The following is a 19,301-nucleotide window of genomic DNA, read 5'->3' as shown; positions in this document are numbered from 1 at the left end:
ATCTGACATTGCATCATCATAGAAATGGTTGAGGAAAGCCACCTTGATATCATGCCAGTTTGTCAAAGATCCAGCTGGCAACTGCTTCAACCACTGAGATGCCTCTCCTGCAAGTGAGTATGGGAAGAGCTTGCAGAATATGAAGTCCTCAGTCACTCTATTAGCCTTGATACTGGTCACAAGATTCTCAAAGTACTCAATATGGTCCAAAGGCTTCTCATGGGGCAGGTTAGAGAAAGGTCTCTGCCCAACTAGCTGGAAGTATGCAGGCTTCAGCTCAAAGTCATTCCTCTGGAATGGTGGAGGAACAATAGCAGACCGGTTCTCATACACAAAATCAGCCCGGTTGTAGTCAGCAATGGTCCTGATCAGGTCTCGGTTCTGCTCCTGTCTTCGAACAGGGTCTTGGACGTGGTTGGCAGCTTCACGTCCGTCTGCTGCAGGTGGGTGTCAATGGATGCCACCTGGTTGGTGTCGCTCGACACCAAGGTTCAGATCATCAACGACACCAGCTTGCTGGTTAACGACAGCCTGCTCGTTGACAACAGGTTCAGCAATCACGTTTCCTTCTGCATCAAGCTTTTGGCCCTGCTCATTGCGCAAGTGGCCCTCTTGATCCCTCAAAGCACCATCCTCATCTCGCATCAAAATGATTGGATTAACCATCTTCAAGGATTTGGTTGCTTTTCTGTTCTCACGCTCATGTTTTCCCAACTCTTGGTTTGTAAGATTCACAATAGGACCAGTCTTGTTGCTCCTTGTGTGAGGTCGAGGAGGCATGCACCTGAAACACCAAAGAGAAGAAAAACAAAAACGTGTAAGTAGAAAATAAAAAGAAAAATTTAGACAAAATTACAAACTCAAATCTAATGGTAGATCAAAGAGTCCCCGGCAACGGCGCCAAAATTTGATATGCTCAAATTAAACCCTAGAGCTACTCTCTTAAATTAAGAGATCACTGCAGTACTTAGGGGTCGAATTCCACAAAGACTCAAGATTACACAATAAATTATAGAGTTTTTCAATTATGTTAAACATATTAAATTGAATTAAAATAAACAATGCAAAATATTATATAAAAGCTGTTGTAAATTCAGAAAATCAAAAAGCTATGCCTAGGGAATTTTTCAGGAAATTATGAAATATTAAATCAAGAAATAAATAGGATTCAAGCAATTAAGAACAGATCTGGAACTCTAAACACTTTTGTAAATTAAATCAGTTCTCACTGCAAATAATATCTAACTTTAAAACCAGAAAATCCAAATCTCTTTGTAAAATTCTAGGTTAAAAATCAACAATAAAATCAGGTTTAGATTGTTCACAAAATTATTAAATCAAATCTCTTTGCAAGAAATAATTTTGCTCATCAAAAGGTTTTATCAGGAAAATTAATAATATTCTCATATCAATTTATTTTCCTAGGTTATTAATTCTAGATGGCCAATCAAGGATTAATATGAAGAACAACCTAAGATGAAGATCTAGATAGATAAAGAATTCTAAATAAACAGATCTAATAATTCATAAAAACCCTATAAAAAACCATAAACCTAACAAACAAACTACTCAGACATGTTTAATGAAGAACAAATCATAATTCTGAATAACATGCAATTGAAATTAAAAGAGTAAGGAAGGAGCTTAAGAATTCTTCTCTCAAAGCAGTTCAGATCTCTCTCCCAAAAGCTCTCAAAATCTCACAGGGTTGCAGAAAAATAAAACTTTCTAGAAAAAGACTTAAGGGTTTCAAAAACCTAAAAACACTATTTATATGTCCTAAAACACGTCAGAGGCTAATCTTGCAAATATGGAAAACTTTGGGGCAGATTTGTAAAACTTTCAAATTTGGCTTCTCTCGTAGACAAACAAGGGTGTCGATCGATGCTAAGGCAGTGTCGATCGATGCTAAGGCAGTGTCGATCGACACCAACTTCTCTTCCTTGATGAATTGCTCCAAAATCTCTCTAATTGCTCCATTTTGCTCGTTTCATGCCAAAATCCTAGAAAACCTGTAAAGACTCAAAACATCCTAGAAAACAAATCAAAAGACTCTAAAAGACTCTTTATATCATGGTTAAAAACCACAAAAACCATGATATATCATGCTGTTTTATTGCTTGTTATGGTTGCTATAGGGTTCCTACGAATTCATATGGCTTTGGGATTGAGTTTTGGATGGATTGGAGGTGATGAGAAGTGAGATTCGGCTCTCGGCTCCGAGCAGATCGCATCTGCAGAGTTAGTGTCGATCGACACCAGGAGGGTGTGGGTCGACACCATGGAGCAGCATCGATCGACACTGTGGGGTAGTGTTGGTCGACACCATTAGCCAGTGTCGGTCGACACCTCTGAAAGATGGCTTTTTCTAATATTAACCTACGAATGAATGGATGATAACAAACAATCAAACTTAGGCTAAGATGCTCAAATGGGATGTAAGGTGTTTCAATACACTTATGTAGTTGTAGCATAAAAGATGTCAATCCCTAAAGAGTGTGATATGTAATCAGTCAAGACATGATCAATGCATTCAAGTTAAGCCAAATATCAAGTTGATTTGTATCTAACAACCTAATGACAGAAATGTAAATGCAGAAGATTTAAGCAACTTAAGAGAGTACTAATGGAAAATTAAACTATAGAACAAGTGCAATAAACTATGCTAAGCAATAGCAAACTACTATCAAATGTATTTAAAAGAAAACTGAAATGAAACAGAACAAAAAGAAGTAATCGAGTTAACTGAAATGCGCTTGAGTATGCACTTGGTCGAGTTAACGAACTTTCCCTCAATTTCGCGTTGATCCTGGAGAGGTAATCGTTATAATAATCAGATGGTTTGGTGTCGATTAGATCATGCTTTAGGAAATGAGGATTGGCATGGTTTTTTCCCAAACTCGAAGGTAAACTATTTGGAGATGGTTGGCTCTGATCACTGTCCAATTTTGGTAACTTGCCTGAAAACAGTTACGCGACGGAATAGGCAATTTCGTTTTGATAAACGCTGGTTGGGTAAGGATGGTTTATCAGGGGCGGTCGAGTCAGGGTGGAATCGCACAAAAAAATTTCGGATACCGGTTTTTATGGATAAGATCAAGAATTGAAGGAATTTGATTTCTTGGTGGCGAAGGAATAATATATCTTCCGGTCCCTCTCTTATTTCTTCCCTAAAGGCGACTTTGCAGGAGGCAAAGATGGACGACTCGATTTCTCAAGAAGAAATCCGGGGTATCGAGAACAAACTAAAAGAGGCATATCGGAGTGAGAAAATGTATTGACAACAAAAAAGTAGGAAATTTTGGTTACGGGTTGGAGACAAAAATACAAAAATTTTCCATGCTTCTACCAAGCAGCAGCGGGTGAGGAATAGGATTATTGGTTTATTTGGTCCAGATAATGTCTGGGATGAATCATTCTCGGGTATGGAGAAAATTGCCTCCAAATACTTTGAGGATCTTTTAAAAACATCAGATGTAAGTGGCATCTCAGAGATGATTCAGGAGATTTCCCCACTCATTACGGAGAATATGAACAGAAATCTGACTAGGAAAATTTCTGAATTGGAAGTTCGAAAAGCTTTGTTTGCTATACATACTGAGAAATCCCCAGGACCTGACGGTATGACGGCTTTGTTTTTTCAATGGTTTTGGCCTTATTTAAAAGGGGATATGGTGGCTTTGGTTAAAGCGTTTTTTCGAATGGGTCGGTATGATCCTCGTCTAAATGAGACGAATATTTTTCTCATTCCTAAAATTGACCGACCTCAGCAACAACAACATTCCTCTTTTGTAGTGTGCCATCTTCCCTTCTGGCTGATGTGGCACATTTGGAAATCATGCAATGACTTTATTTTCCAAAAGATAATCGACACCCATCCACCGAAGCTAAAAAAGGAGAACAAGAAACAAAGGTTTGGTTTGAAAACACAAGAGCGCCATCATCCAATAACCAAGGAACAAATCAAATACATGGTCCTCCCATAAGAAGATAATCAAATAAAAAATGGAATCCTTCACAAGAGGTTGGCTAAAATGCAATTTTGATAGCAGGTATATACAAGGAAGAACATATACAGGATCGGGCTGGATAATTCATGACAGCAACAAAACTATAATACGATTAGGATGTGCGAAACTTCAACAATCACAATCTGTTCTCCAAGCTGAAGCATTAGGCTTTCTTAATGCACTACAAGAGGTATGGGTTCAAGGATATAGATATGTTTGGTTTGAAGGAGACAATCTGGAACTAACAAACTTGATCAACAAGGGGCAAGATCATCAAAAAAATGGAACACTTCTATTTGATATTCGTTACTGGATGGCAAAGTTACCACACTCTTTGTTGGGACATGTAACTCGTGAAGAAAATACAGCAACCGATAAGCTTTCTCGTTATGCTACAAATATGATTCCATTATCATAAACTTTTAAGTTAATGCTTGTAATATACATTTCAAATCAATAAAGCTAGATGTTAAAAAAAAAAAAATTACTCAGATATTACCTAAAAGTTGGTTTACTCCTTATATCTATAGATTTTCTAAAAACTGCTCGAATATTTAGTGCCCTCGTATATTTACAATTTATCCCTTGAATTTATTTTTTATTTTTAATTACAAAAATATTAAAAAAGTACACTTCAGCAAACGATTCCACGTCATTATTGACAACGAACGTCTGATTTATATTACTTGACGGCTGAGTTATTACACAAAAAAAAAAAAAATTACAACAATACTACATCTGACAAGTTTTCACATTGTGCCCAACTTGTTTACATCGCGAACATGCGTGTTGCTTAAATACAAATTTGTGTTTCTTTACCCAATTACCGGAAACAACAATTACCAGAATTGGATCCATGAAAGAAAATGAAGAATAATGAGGAAAATAATAAGAATGAGTGTAATTAAGAAGCTAAGAACGAGGAGAAAAACAAGGTGAAGAACATTTTTTAACCAGTTGAAGAACAAGAGTCGAAGGAACGACGTTTCGTATTTCCGGAGAAGATGATGACATGGAATGCTGACATGGATGATGCGTCCGAAGTGGCAAGTCAGCCACCAAACGAACATGTAAATCAGCCTAATTAAATCAGCCATCAAACAAGATTATAACTCAGCCGCAACATGAATACTATTACAGTAATTAAAAAGCAAAAAAAATGGCTGCCAAATTCAGCCGCTTAATCAACTGAAAGTTTGTAACTCAGCAGTATCGTTAAATATGTCAGCCATAACTGAATGATATTCTAGTAATTAATCTTTTGCTACTAAGTCAGCCGTAAAATGGCTGAGTTGTCCGATAAGTCAGCTTATGACGGCTGAGTTATAGTGCTTAACCATAACTCAGCCGTAACGACATCTCATAAGTCAGCCGTTGTTCATAACTCAGCCAGCCGGAAAAAGTTAATTCAGCCGTGTCGTAGTGATAACTCAACCAAAATTTTGACAACTCAACCATCGGGTGAAAACTAAGCCGTAAGGACGGCTGAGTTATAGCGTAGCTTAGCCAGATTTCATTAAGTCAGCCGTAACACTTGGCTGAGTTATGCTCTAAGTCACCCTTCTGCTCTTACTCAAAAAAATTTTCCATAAATCAGCCCCAACATACCATAACTCAGCTGTAATTACCTCTGTAACGCGTTACGGCTGAGTTATTTAATACATGTCAGCGAATTCTGACATGGAGTCAGACGTGGCAATGACATTTTTGTAAGACTTAATTAGAAAAGTAGACACTTTTTCATATAATAATTTGTAAAGTAGGCAATTTATAAAATATATTTGTAAAATAGGCACTTTTCTCCCTCTTCTCTAATACAACTTTCTAGTAGAGAGACATTTTCGTAATTGTACACTTAATATATAATTTTGAAGAGTAGGGTTTTAGTATCTAGGGTTTAGGGTTAAATTTTAAAATTAAAATTTTAAAAACAGACCATGTTTTTAGAATTTTAGAGTGCTAAATTTGAAAATAAAGTTATTTGGTGTTATTTGAGAGAATTTTCTTAATTTTAGTGGAACATAAAACATTAATTTTTGATCCAATACCCCAAAATCGGGTCCTACACACTCTAAAATTTCATTAGAAGATATATATGATATATTGGAATTTTTCTCTTTTTTGTCATATTCTATCTCTCATTTCTCCTAAAACTGGGACAACAAATAAAACTTATCTTTATATGACACATTGTCATGGGTATATTGGTTTTTTTTTATTTTTTTGTCTTATATTCTCTCACAAACTCTCTATCTCACAAAAGCTAAAAAGTGCCTCTTCTTCAAATTTCTAACAAAAACTACATATTTTTCTAATTACTTTTCAAAAAAGTTTCTAATACACTAATGGACACTTTTTGTAATTACGTTTCTTTCCTGTAACATAAAACAAAAGTACCCGAAATATCATAGTAATAAAAAAAAGTTTTGTTAGTTTTGGTAATATTACCTAAAATATATAGCATCTGAGTAAATCTCTCCAAGAAAAGACATAACCAAGAAAAGTTTTCTAATACAGTATTTATCAAATGTATATATTTTAAATTAAAAAATCGTAAGAGGTAATTAATTACAAAACAAAAAATTAATTTTTTTTTTTTTTCACTCGTACGATAATTATACAATAATTCTATTCCTATTCCTAAAAGAATATGCTATTGTGCTCTCATCAAGCTATATATATATATATATAAAGCTATAGCCCCCAACAATTTAGGTTTTTGTTTCAAGGAGGATGCATTTAGAGATATATCATACTCAATTCGAATGAACTTAGCCTAGTTCAAACTCGATGTCAAGCAACGAAAGGAAGTATAAACGGTTAGTCACCACATATTCATTCCACCGCCGACCTCTAAGACAATTTTTGGGCAACCATTAAACGTCTAAGAGTCGACAAACATCATTCCATCAAGGTGACATTGTTCTTAAACCCTACACTTTTCCTTATGATTTTTAATCCTTAACTCTTTCTTTTTTCCCATCGAGGACGGTGTGATTTAAGTCTGAGGGGAAGGATGTTCCATCCTATACTAATGCTACTTTCTATTTTGTTGACTTGAGACCTTTTTCCACTTTTTACATCAATAATTTTGACGTTTTTATTAAGTCACATTTTTTTTTATTAAGTCAAAACTAGTAGGGGATTATGATCTTTTTCTAATGGTTTATTTGATTTGGATTAACACTCTTATGACTCTTGATTATGCTTGACAACAGAACCAAAGTTTGAAAAGACCGTGAGCCGACTCAACAATCCCCAAAGTACCTATTTGATGGATATTCAGATGATCTAACGTTGTCTCTGACTTTTATAGGACCTAAACCGGAATTAATTATCAAGCCCTGTGAATTGGTATACATTGGACAAGATCTCTACATTCAAGCCACACAAGACATTGCACTTCTTCAAAAGTATGTTCCCCTCTCTCTTCCCTTCAATAATCCAAAAAAAAAAGAGAAGAAAAGAAAAAAAAAAGAGAAGAAAAGAATAAGGATATAGGTAGCAAAGAAGTGAGCCAAGGGATGTCGCGTAAACCCGAGCATACTTTGGATTTCATGGAAGCCTGTCCAATATATATAAAAAAAAATAGAAGAGCAAGGGATCTATAAAAAAAAATGATACCCTAGAAAATTAGGGAGAAATAGATTCCTTGGAATTGAGAAAAGGGAGAGAAAATGAATCATAGGAAGAAAGTCTTGGCTTGAAGAGAGTCGACAAGCCATTGATCGATTTTCCCTTGGTAAGATTTCACCTTTTATTATTAATTAATTTATGTAAAGAGATGACTATGGAGATTCTGGAAACTCTAAAAAATTGTGGGATCAAAGAGCGCTGATGATTCTCATGGGCAATTACAAATGTAAGTTCCTAATGTCAAGGCGATAAAGAGTGCAAAAACGATATCCCTAATGATAATTGAATTCCCATTATTTTCAAAACCTCTTTTCAATGATTTATTCTAATTATTTGCTTGAGGACAAGCAAAGTCTAAGTTTGGAGGAGTTGATAACATCATTATTTTATCCATATTAGCTATAGTTTTCATATGAATTTAGGAAGATTCTGATGATATTTCAGGTATAAAAGGTCTATTATTAAGTATTTCAGGTTTCAAGAAGGTTTTCCAAGTTTTTTAGCGAAAAAGACCAAAAGACAAAGAAAACATGTTACAAGACAGATTCAGAGCTCTTCAGTACGGGCCATTTTTGAAGACCTTCCAGAACTCACATTTTTACGTGCTTTGTGTCTGTGGAAAGCTGAATGAGTAATCTTTCTCCTCAAAGTAGAATTAAGTCAAGCCATCCAGCCATCCGGAAGTTATGCCCATTTTACCGAGACGTGTTATAAACCGATGTAAGGAGAATCATCTAGCCAATGGGCTTTTAATGAAGGTCTGACCAGCGACCATTATTGCGACCCAGTCCAAGTCTCCTCCACGGTCCAGAAGCCTCTTTCGACGCCCCTTGTCCTGCACTCAATAAGAAAATACGTTTTTACCCTTACAAACCCTAATCCAAGACAAAACCCTATAAATACTCTTAACACCTAGGGTTTCAAGGTGTGCCTCCGCTGTACTTCCTTTCTTCTTCATTATACAGTCATCCACACCTCTAGCAGCAGCCCTAAGGACGACCTGAGACTCCTCCACAGACGTCGAATCTTGTCCTCTTTCAGCTCATCTTGGAAGCCATCGTCGTTCATCTTTGAAGTCACCATCTCTCTTTCTACTTGATAAACAGGTTTCACCCAGAGTATCAATTCTCTATGCAGTTGTAGTACAAAGGGTTATCAATCCAAATGGTTGTTTATGCTAGCAGGAAGGATGCAATCAGAACAATGCAAGTCAAGCCAAGAATTAAGGGTTTTGATCTAACAATCCTAAAATAATAAAAGAAAATAATATAAACAAGGAACCACACGACCTAAGCCCTTGATGCAAGCATTCGAGTACAGGATCGGGTGGGATGATCGAGTATGCAAAGATGGTATGAACAGCTCGAGGGGTTACTCGATGCAGGTTATCGTGTACCTGATCGGGTAAGGGATCGAGTAAGGTATTAAAATGCAAACAATTAAAATACGAAAGCTTCTAAGGATGGGGTAATCAAATCCTAAGTATTCCTGTACAGATGTCTTACATGCCTCAAGCAAATATTTCCTAGACAATGAATCTCTAAAACCTTGTTAAAACACTCTCGCACTAGAAACAATAACTCTTGATCACTCCCCTGCCCAACTCTCGTTGGAGAAACATGACCAAGCAGGCATTAAGATCCGATTCATTATTGTCAGTAAACCCCTTACTCATCTAATCTCTTAGGCTAAGTGAGTAAACCTCTAGCATTGGTTGATTCAAGCATCTCATCTACACCTCTCGGTGGTAAAATGCCCTAGATCTAATCTCAACCTCTCGGTCTGTTGACAGCATTAAGAACACCAATCTAGAAGGAAATCTATTAAACAAATACAATCAACTAAGACATCCTAACCGATCAAGAACACAAAATCATCTATCCCATCTCTAGAAACTTTACTACACTACTCGGACATAATAACAAGAAACATAACAACAAATGAGAACGAAAATTGCATTATAATAAACGGTAGAGTAGAGTAGAAAGAATACAGGATAGAAATCTAAAGAAATAATAAAAATTTATGGAATAAAATCTAAAACAAAAGGGAAAAGTGTTTGAGTCGCTCAGTTCTCTCATAGAAGCTCTCGCTCTCTGGTTTGAGGGTCTGCGGCATGCTTGTTTGCGAGGAAGGAGAGGACGGGTTTATATATGGAAACCCCTTTGACCTAGCTTCCCAGACCTGCCCGATGGTCTACTCGATGGGGTACACGAGGGTAAAGTCGGGTTACTCCTCGGGTAGATCTTCGGGTTGTTCTTCCAGCTCTTGGATCCTCCTCGATCGTGTTAGGGTTCAGACTTGTTCTTCCAGCTCGATGGCTCCTTCAAGTACATGCTCGGGTTTGTCTTTGTTTTTCCCCATTTTAGGCTCTTTAGCACCTGTTTTCATCCAAAACATGCAAATGCAAGAATGCAACACCCTAAATGGCCTAAAAGTGAAATCCTACAGTTAATGTCCCAAAAATGCTTAGTTAGGGGTATGAACAATGCAAAATATGGTAAAAAAAAAGATGCTAAAAACATGTAAATTAGAGAGTATCAGACCTTCAAACTTAATCTTATTAGTCCTCTAGCAAGGAGGTAGGAGGGCGCGGTTAAAAACGGGGACTCATAACCTTTATTTGCTAAGCGAAGGATTCAAGCTATAGTCCTTAAAGATAGTTTAATGGTGCTAAGATCAATCAACATACTTACAAATATTTTTTAATGCTTATTACCATGCATCGATCTAGTTCAACCTCCAACTAAAGATAGAGAACATCTCTTTCACATTCAATTAAGTGTTTGGCGAATTCTTGCAATTGGCAGGTGAATCAAGCTCAATCGGTTTCAAGGGTAAGGCTTTTTAGTAAGGTGGTTTCAAACAAATTCTTTGGCTGGTTTTCTCTCAAAAGAAGGATTGCTAGACAATTGTGAAAACTATCTAAGACTGAGAACAATTTGGGTATACAAAGCTTAACTCTTGATGATCTACCCTTTTCTCATTCACTCTTTCTTTTTTTTACCAAACACCCTAGAATTAAACTACCCACATCCTTGATTTTAACTCTTTTTTTTTTACTCCCTAAGGTTTAAACTTTAAACTTCTAGCTCTCTTTTTTTATTTTTTCTTTCTTTGCTATATATATATATTTTTCTAGGAGATTATAGCAAGATTTTTTCTCTTTTTTTTTTTTTTTTTTTAACTTTGAGACTTAGAGATAATTGATTCTAACCTTAGGGACCTTTTTTTTTTATTCCTTAACCCAACCCCAAATAAACATACTAACCACCTATCTTTCAAAACCGAATCTATTAGCTAGTTCAAATTCTAACTTAGCTAAATCAAGATGCAGTTATTTGTCGTTCTCAATACTCTCAAGGTTTCACCACCTATTGCACAATGAAAAAGGCCTCACTCAACAATTCACAACAAGGTTTAAAAGAAAGGTTTGGGTTCATGGGTAGGAAAGATGAATCGGGTTACCCGAATTTAGTGTTACCATGAGCAAGTATTCAAGTTCCATAACCAAGACAACTAAAGTTCAAATTAAATCCAATAATATAGAGATGTTCCAATGTTCAAACAAGTGGATGAAGCATTCAAAAGACACAAGGTTCTAAGCAAAGAATTTTCATTTTTTTCCAAAGATTGAACTAGCAACAATGAACTGTGATTAAAGGCTGTAGCTTCAATCCTAAGGTTTGATTTTAAACAAGGTAGTTTTAATCATTTGTCCCCTAACATGCATATGCAACAATCCTATATGAAACAAACTAGACTCAATCCTAATATGTAAATGTAACTACATGAACACTTTTTTTTTTATTTTTTTTGTAAATTTTTCAAATTTTTTTGGGTTTTTTCAATGCACATAGATGCATACTCAGATGAATAAAACTAGCATGCAAAAATTTGAAATAAAAAAATAAGAAAATAAAACACAATGCTAAATACATTCTAGGACCCTCCCCCAAACTTAAATTACACAGTCCCTGTGTAAATAAAAGTTGGAAAAAGAATCCAAGAATCACACAAAATAAAAGAAAACTAAATGCAATGTTATTTACAAAGGTTGGATGAAAGTGGTACCTTATGGGTTGGTGAAGAAGGAGGTTGCAGCAGCCTCCATACTCGCCAACGTGTAGCCAGGGTTGTCTCCGGCTTCAGCAGGTGTCGGTGTTTGCTCGTCAGATAGCTCGGTGATATGCACAGACGACTTACTCGGACCAGCATCCGAGGGGTTGATCGAGGGGGGTATCACGTAGCTCATCGGGTAGGGCATCGGGTAGTACGATGGATATGGTGGAAGAGGTCCAGAATGATCACCCGTATAGCCACTCGCAGGGTGCATCGTATACGGCATCTTATATGGCATCTGGTAAGGCGGAGGGAAGAGTCCTGAGTAATCACCCGACTGGGTGCTCGATGGGTGCATCGGATAAGGCATCGTGTATCCCATCGGGTTAGGCATTGGATAGGCGTCTGAATGGCTTCTCCGTGATGCTTCTGGTCGTGTGATGTTCTCCTCAGCTTGGGGCTCGTAGGATGATGCTCTGTGAGGCTCTGGAGGTGTCAGTCCTCGAATTCCACCAAGCGGTCCGCTTCTCCCCATCCAAGTTGGTGCGTATGCCGAGGTAGGGGCTGAGGCACAACTTGCCTTATCTTGCAGCTCCTTGATCTGACCTCCCATAGTCTTCACCAAACTAGTAAGATCCTTTACCTTCTTCACCAAAAACTTGTTCATCCTCTTCAGCCATCTGATCCTCTTGTGAGCTTCCCTCACTCCAACCGGTTGCTTTTGAGAACACACATACTCCTCAAAATCGAAATCTTCCGAGCTATCTCCCTGTCTTTGCCCGGTTGCCTCCCTCTTCTCAGCTTTGGATTCCTCCTCCGGATTGTACAGCTCCTCCAAAGGCGGTGCAAAGTCGATGTTGTCTCCCAGCCGGACCTTGGTGCATATGACATTAGGTAGGATCATTTGGGCAGCTCCGGCGGTTGGATGGACGAACTTGAAAAATATCATATCATTAGGCCTCTCATGGGCCAAAAATCTCGCCAGCACGAGGTAGTCTGTGTCCAGCCATCTCGGATCGTGTACCACTCCCTTCAACGGCACATCGAAAGCCATTAAGATCGGTGTAACCAGTCCTCCAATGGAGATCTCTCCGCCTCCTTCTCTTTTCTTCATCGCCCATGACTTGAGGTAGAGGAACTGATCGAGCAGCACAAACACCATGCTAGTATCCGCAACATCTCCAACTAGCAGTGTACCATCCCTAGCATTGTCCAAAACTCTACACAATGCAATATCCAGCAGCTGGAGCTCATGATCGTTCATACTCCCAGTCTCTTTTCTAGCAAAAAGAGTGCATGCGAGGGACTTGTGAAAATACCTCAAGACACGGCTCCTTATTCGGATTTGGAGCTTGTGGACTTGTAGGGGAGCTTGTCTCCTATTGTCAGCCATAGGGACCTCATTTCCTCCTTGCTAACCTCCATTCCTTCTCCACTACCAGCCTTGAAACCATACAACTTCTCCATCTCCTTGAAAGTGAGCCGGTACTCCTTGTTTCTCACGGAGAAGGTGATGAACCCAATCCCCCCATCGGGCAGTAGGGTCGGGTGGTCCTCAAAGTAGTGCAGCCTCAAAGTTGAGAGAAAGTGGACCGTCTCCTCCTCATAGGCCTCAAGGTGAGCTTGCATCATATGGCTCAGTTGGCACATGTCGAACAGAAACTCAACATCTCTAGCAATGCCCAACTGCTTCATCGTCTCACGGTGAGGGTATCAGGTACCAACGAAGCTCATCTTCCAGAAAGCCTTGAAGAGTTTTGCCGGAGTCTCCACTTCCTTTTGCTTCAGCATCCGCGAGGCTGGCGTGTTCTCTCTCTCTCTGCTCCTCCTCTCGCTCACGGTTCTCCTCCTCTGAGTCTCGATCCTCATCCTCAGCTGCTCTCTCAGCTACCCTCTCAGCCTTCTCAGAAGCTGGTCTCTTCCCTCTTGCAACCACAGCTCTGCTCCTTAGCCGCGAGGTTTGGAATTCCCCTTGCTCTTCTCCACCAGCATCAAAATCGACCTCCATGGGGTCGGTAACAGTCCTCTCGGACGCAGACAGGTCCCTACGTTGAGGAGATCGGCGAACAGTACTCGCCATCGGACTCGGTAAGCGAACTCGATGGTCTACATGATCGGTTACTCGAGCACCGGATCTAGTGGTGGATTGGGTTGAGCATCGGGTGGGTGAAGCAAAACGTCCAGCCATCGGTTGGGAATGCGGAACGTTTCTTCTTCCTTGGGATTCTCGAGGTTTGACGGCATCACCTCCGATTGTAGCAGCGGTGGAGGTCGATCTTCTTCCCTTCCTTTGGTAGGTTTTCGTATGTGGCTCCTTTATCGAATCATTAAGAAGAAAAAGCTAAGCTTCGAGATTATAAGGTTAGTCCCAAAGAAAATTGAATAAAGCTCGAGATTGAGAGAGAATAGAAATTATGGAAGCTAAAAGCTCTAGGGTTGAGAGAAGACTTATCGGTGATGCTGAGGGAGAAGGGTTTCTAAACCCTTAAATAGAGTAGGGCTAGGGTTTTGGGCTTCATCGAGAGTGGGCTTTCTTGTGGAATTCGGACTCCACTCGCCACCCGAGCAGGGACACGATCAGGCGCGTCGAGTACGGTGTCGGGTTGAGCCTCGGGTTCTCCAATTTCCTTTTTACACTTTTCTTTTTTTTTAAAATAAAAAAAAATAAACATGCAAAAATAGAAAATAAGTTAAATCAAATAAATCAAAATTAAAATAGAATAAAAGATACCTTTGGGACTTCCTCCCAAGTGAGCTTGTTTAAAGTCACTAAGCTTGACTCTTCATGCTCTTTAAGCATGGGATCTTTTAGGAAGAGGTTTTAGAATCCTCTCCACTGTAGCAGGCTGGTTCAACTAATTCTCTAGGTTCTGTCCAGGTTCCAAGGCAAATGTGGTGTTGACTTCCTCAAAATTTTTGACTTTTCTCTCCTTTGTCTTAGTGGAAAAAGCTTGACCATCAATGGTTGGCCTCTTAATCCCCTTCTTCACATCAAACTCCATCTTGAAGTGCTCACCATGCTCTATTCTGATCTTTCCTTGCTTCACTTCAATCACAGCTCCTACTGTTGCCAAGAATGGTCTTCCTAGGATCAGTGGGTCGTCTGGTTCCTTATCCATATCAAGAATCATGAAATCAGTAGGGACTTCCACCCTTCCAATCCTGAGAGGCAAATTTCCCAGGATTCCAATAGGATGTCTGACTGTTCTATCAGCTAGAACCAAATACAGACTACTCGGTTTAAAATTGATGAATCCCATCTTGTTGGCAACTGACAGCGGCATAACGCTAACTGAAGCTCCAAGGTCGCACAAGCAATTCTTGAAAATCTGGAGTCCTATCGAGGATGGCAAAGTAAAGGAGCCAGGATCCTCCAACTTTTCCTCGATTCGCAGCTCAGGATCTAAACACACTCCACTCCTGAGAATCTCAAACCCAATCTCCTTGATAGCCTCCTTAACCTCATTCTCCAGCCGAGCTGCCTCCTTGGCAGATTCCTCTTGAAGTTCGTGTGGTGGCAAAATCTTAGGAGGTGGATCTTTATGCTTGGCCATACGCTCTGCAAGCGCCTCCAGTTGGATGTCAAGTGCAGTATTGAACCTTTCCTCTAGCTCCCCTTCCTTTGCTACAGGTAGTTGAGACTGATCTCTCATCTCAACATCTACTCGATGTATCATCCGATCACCATCATCGGGTAGGTCATAGGGTTTAGCCTTGGGTGGTTCTTCGATTTGTGATTCTTGAACCATTGCTCGATCATCAACTCGATCAGTCTCCTCGGGTGAAGGCTCGGGTTCATACTCGGATATGTAATACTTGGCCTCGTTTATTCCATAGTGATCTGTATACTCCCCATCTTGAGCATCACTGTCCTCAGTGAGGTAATCCTCATAGTCATCATCAAGGAAGATGGCTTGGGCTGTGGCATAATCCTTAGGGTTCTGAACAGTTTTACCTGGGAGCTGGTTGGTTGTTGTGGTGGCCTTCCAGGTATCTAACCTTAGTATTTAGTGATTCGTACTTGGCATTCAAATCATTGTATCCTTAGTCGATCTTGTTGCTCATCTCTGCAAACCGTTTTGCAATGTCCATAGATGTTGAAGCCTGATTCTGAATCATTTGCTGAAGTAGGCCGCGTAACTCAGCTTCCTGTGATTGGTTCTGCGGGACTTGTTGTTGTTGGAATCCAGGTGGTGGGTTGTAGTTTCCAGAGTATTGCTGCTTAGGTGCATAGCCTTGATTGTACTGAACAAAAGGCTTTTGCTGGACCTAGTTCCCTTGAACTGCAGATGGGTAAGTTTGGTCATGAGGATTGGCAACATTCGGGTTTCAGTAAGACAGATTCGGGTTTGGCTTGTAGTTGTTGTACCCTTTGTTAAAACCTCCCTGGTTGTTGATGTAGTTGACATCCTCTATTTGCACAGTCTCCCCATCTTGTTGTAAAAACATCAGATATGGCATGAACATGCTGCTGTTGGCTGAGTAGTTTATCAAGCTTGTCATTGAGGGCTTTCATGTCCCTCTTGTACCTGGCATCTTTCTCTCCTGTAGATCGCACTGTGCGATCATATTCCTCATTGTAATTCCCATCAGATTGAGCCAAGTTCTCCACTAGGTCTCAACCTTCATCAACATCCTTGTTGAGGAAGTTACCATTACTTGCGGTGTCCAGCAAAATTCGTATCTTGGGGACTACTCCTCTGTAATGTACTCAGCAATGAAGCATTGTTGAAGCCATGATGTGGACATCGGGTAGTGTATCCCTTAAAACGTTCCCAAGCTTCACTGAACATCTCATTGTTCTTCTGAACAAAGCCGGAAGTGTCATTTCTCAGCCTTGCGGTTCTGGAGTTAGAGAAGAATTTGGCCAGGAATGCCTTCTTGAACACTTCCCAAGTGGTGATGGACTCCTTGGGGAGTGATTTCTCCCAGATGTGTGCTTTGTCTCCCAAAGAGAATGGGAAAAGCCGGAGTTTGAATCCATCCTCACTGACTCCATTTATCTTGGTGAGGCTATATAGCCTATCAAATTCATCCAGATGATCCAACGGGTCCTCCATTGGCAATCCATGAAACTTGTTACTCTGTATCATCTGGATGAGACTACTCTTGATCTCAAAATTGGTTTTATGGACAGCAGGTGGCACAATACCATTCCTTTGAGTATGAGTAGATGGAGCATCTCCTGCTCCTATGTTGATCCTTGCTTGAGGAGCTGGTCGACCGTTTTGATTGTTCATCGTCTCCTCAATGATTGTTGGTTCTGGTTGAACTTGTTGTTGTCTGAGTAGCCTTGGTCTGTCGATGTTGTCGATGAAAGAACTCAGGTTCTGGCTACCTCTGGATCGTGTTTGCATGCACAGGTAGGTGTCCGAGTGTGTACACGAGGGTCAAATTGATCCAGGTGATCGAGTGACGGGTTGGGTGGGTGCTCGGGTTGTACCTGAGATTCAAAACAAACAAGAACGAATGCAAACAAGTCAGATTCCGAACCAATATAAACAAAAGAACTTGAACTAGCAAGTGCTGAAATCCTAAACGTAGCAAAATAAACACAACCAAATGGCAACGACGCCAAATTGATAAACAGGTTTCACCCAGGGTATCAATTCCCTATGCAGTTGTAGTACAAAGGGTTATCAATCGAAATGGTTGTTTATGCTAGCAGGAAGGATGCAATCAGAACAATGCAAGTCAAGCCAAGCAATTAAGGGTTTTGATCTAACAATCCTAAAGTAATAAAATAAGGAACCACACGACCTAAGCACTTGATGCAAGCATTTGAGTACATGATCGGGTGGGATGATCGAGTATGCAAAGATGGTATGAACAGCTCGAGGGGTTACTCGATGCAGATTATCGTGTACCTGACTGGGTAAGGGATCGAGTAAGGTATGAAAATGCAAACAGTTAAAATACGAAAGCTTCTAAGGATGGGGTAATCGAATCCTAAGTATTCCTAACCGATACAAATGTCTTACATGCCTCAAGCAAATATTTCCTAGACAATGAATCTCTAAAACCTTGTTAAAACACTCTCGCACTAGAAACAATCAACCTTGATCACACCCCTACCCAACTCTCGTTGGAGAAACATGACCAAGCAGGCATTAAGATTCGATTCATTATTGTCAGTAAACCCCTTACTCATCTAATCTCTTAGGCTAAGTGAGTAAACCTCTAGCATTGGTTGATTCAAGCATCTCATCTACACCTCTTGGTGGTAAAACGCCCTAGATCTAATCTCAACCTCTCGGTCTGTTGACAGCATTAAGAACACCAATCTAGAAGGAAATCTAATAAACAAATACAATCAACTAAGACATCCTAACCGATCAAGAACACAAAATCATCTATCCCATCTCTAGAAACTTTACTACACTACTCAGACATAATAACAAGAAACATAACAACAACTAAGAACGAAAATTGCATTATAATAAACGGTAGAGTAGAGTAGAAAGAATACAAGATAGAAATCTAAAGAAATGATAAAAATTTATAGAATAAAATCTAAAACGAAAGGGAAAAGTGTTTGAGTCGCTCAGTTCTCTCACAGAAGCTCTTGCTCTCTGGTTTGAGGGTCTGCGGCGTGCTCGTTTGCGAGGAAGGAGAGGAGGGTTTTATATATGGAAACCCCTTTGACATAGCTTCCCAGACCTGCCTGATGGTCTACTCGATGGGGTACACGAGGGTGAAGTCGGTTTACTCCTCGGGTAGATCTTCGGGTTGTTCTTCCGGCTCTTGGATCCTCCTCGATCGTGTTAGGGTTCGGACTTGTTCTTCCAGCTCGATGGCTCCTTCGGGTACATGCTCGGGTTTGTCCTTGTTTTTCCCCATTTTAGGCTCTTTAGCACCTGTTTTCATCCAAAACATGCAAATGCAAGAATGCAACACCCTAAATGGCCTAAAAGTGAAATCCTACAGTTAATGTCCTAAAAATGCTGAGTTAGAGGTATGAACAATGCAAAATATGGACACAAAAGGATGCTAAAAACATGTAAATTATAGAGTTACCACTACTCTTTCTACATTCTTTCGTTTCTATTCCCTACTTATTTGAGGAAGAAGAATCATCTACTTTGTATTCTAGAGAAGATCTCTCAACCCTTTTCTCATACTCTTAATCTTTTATGCAATATCTTATTCATATAGCTTTGATTTGCATGAGTATGTCTGAGTAGTTATCTTGTTGGGTTTAAGGGTTTTCAAAAGGGGATTCATGAATTGTTGACTAGAGTGATTAGATTTGGGTTTGTTCGTTTATTGTTCTCCATCTAAATATATCTTTGATGCTTACTGCGTGATTGACGCCCTAGCTACTGCTTTTAGGATAGATTTAAATAGCCTAAAGTAATTTAGATGAGCAAAGCGTCATAACCAACCGAAAGTTGAGTTATGGAGTTTTGTTTGTGAACTTATCAAACTTGGATTATTTATGTGTGTTTAGCTCCTATTTACCTGCGGAAATAGAGTAATCTAGGTTGTCTAGACATAGTGATTAGGTTCTATGGGAATAGGCCAGTTGCTTAGTCCAAATTTGAGTTCTTGAACGTTAATAATCGAAAACTCCCTGTTTAGTTTATTAGTATG

General features: G+C 39.4%; 1 non-coding gene across 1 annotated transcript; it reads left to right on the top strand.

Annotated features, from left to right (window-relative positions):
* The first annotated feature begins 16,439 nt into the window (after nucleotides 1–16,439).
* On the top strand, nucleotides 16,440–16,546 carry LOC147948525 (small nucleolar RNA R71). The gene has a single exon (XR_015585979.1). It is a non-coding gene; the product is annotated as a small nucleolar RNA R71 (small nucleolar RNA).
* Nucleotides 16,547–19,301: the final 2,755 nt, after the last annotated feature.

The sequence above is a fragment of the Camelina sativa genome, chromosome 2 (genome assembly GCF_030686135.1).
Source record: "Camelina sativa cultivar CO46 ecotype springtype chromosome 2, ASM3068613v1".
Taxonomy (NCBI): domain Eukaryota; kingdom Viridiplantae; phylum Streptophyta; class Magnoliopsida; order Brassicales; family Brassicaceae; genus Camelina; species Camelina sativa.
The sequence above is the reverse complement of the archived record's forward strand: the minus strand, read 5'-3'. Positions and strand labels throughout refer to the sequence as shown.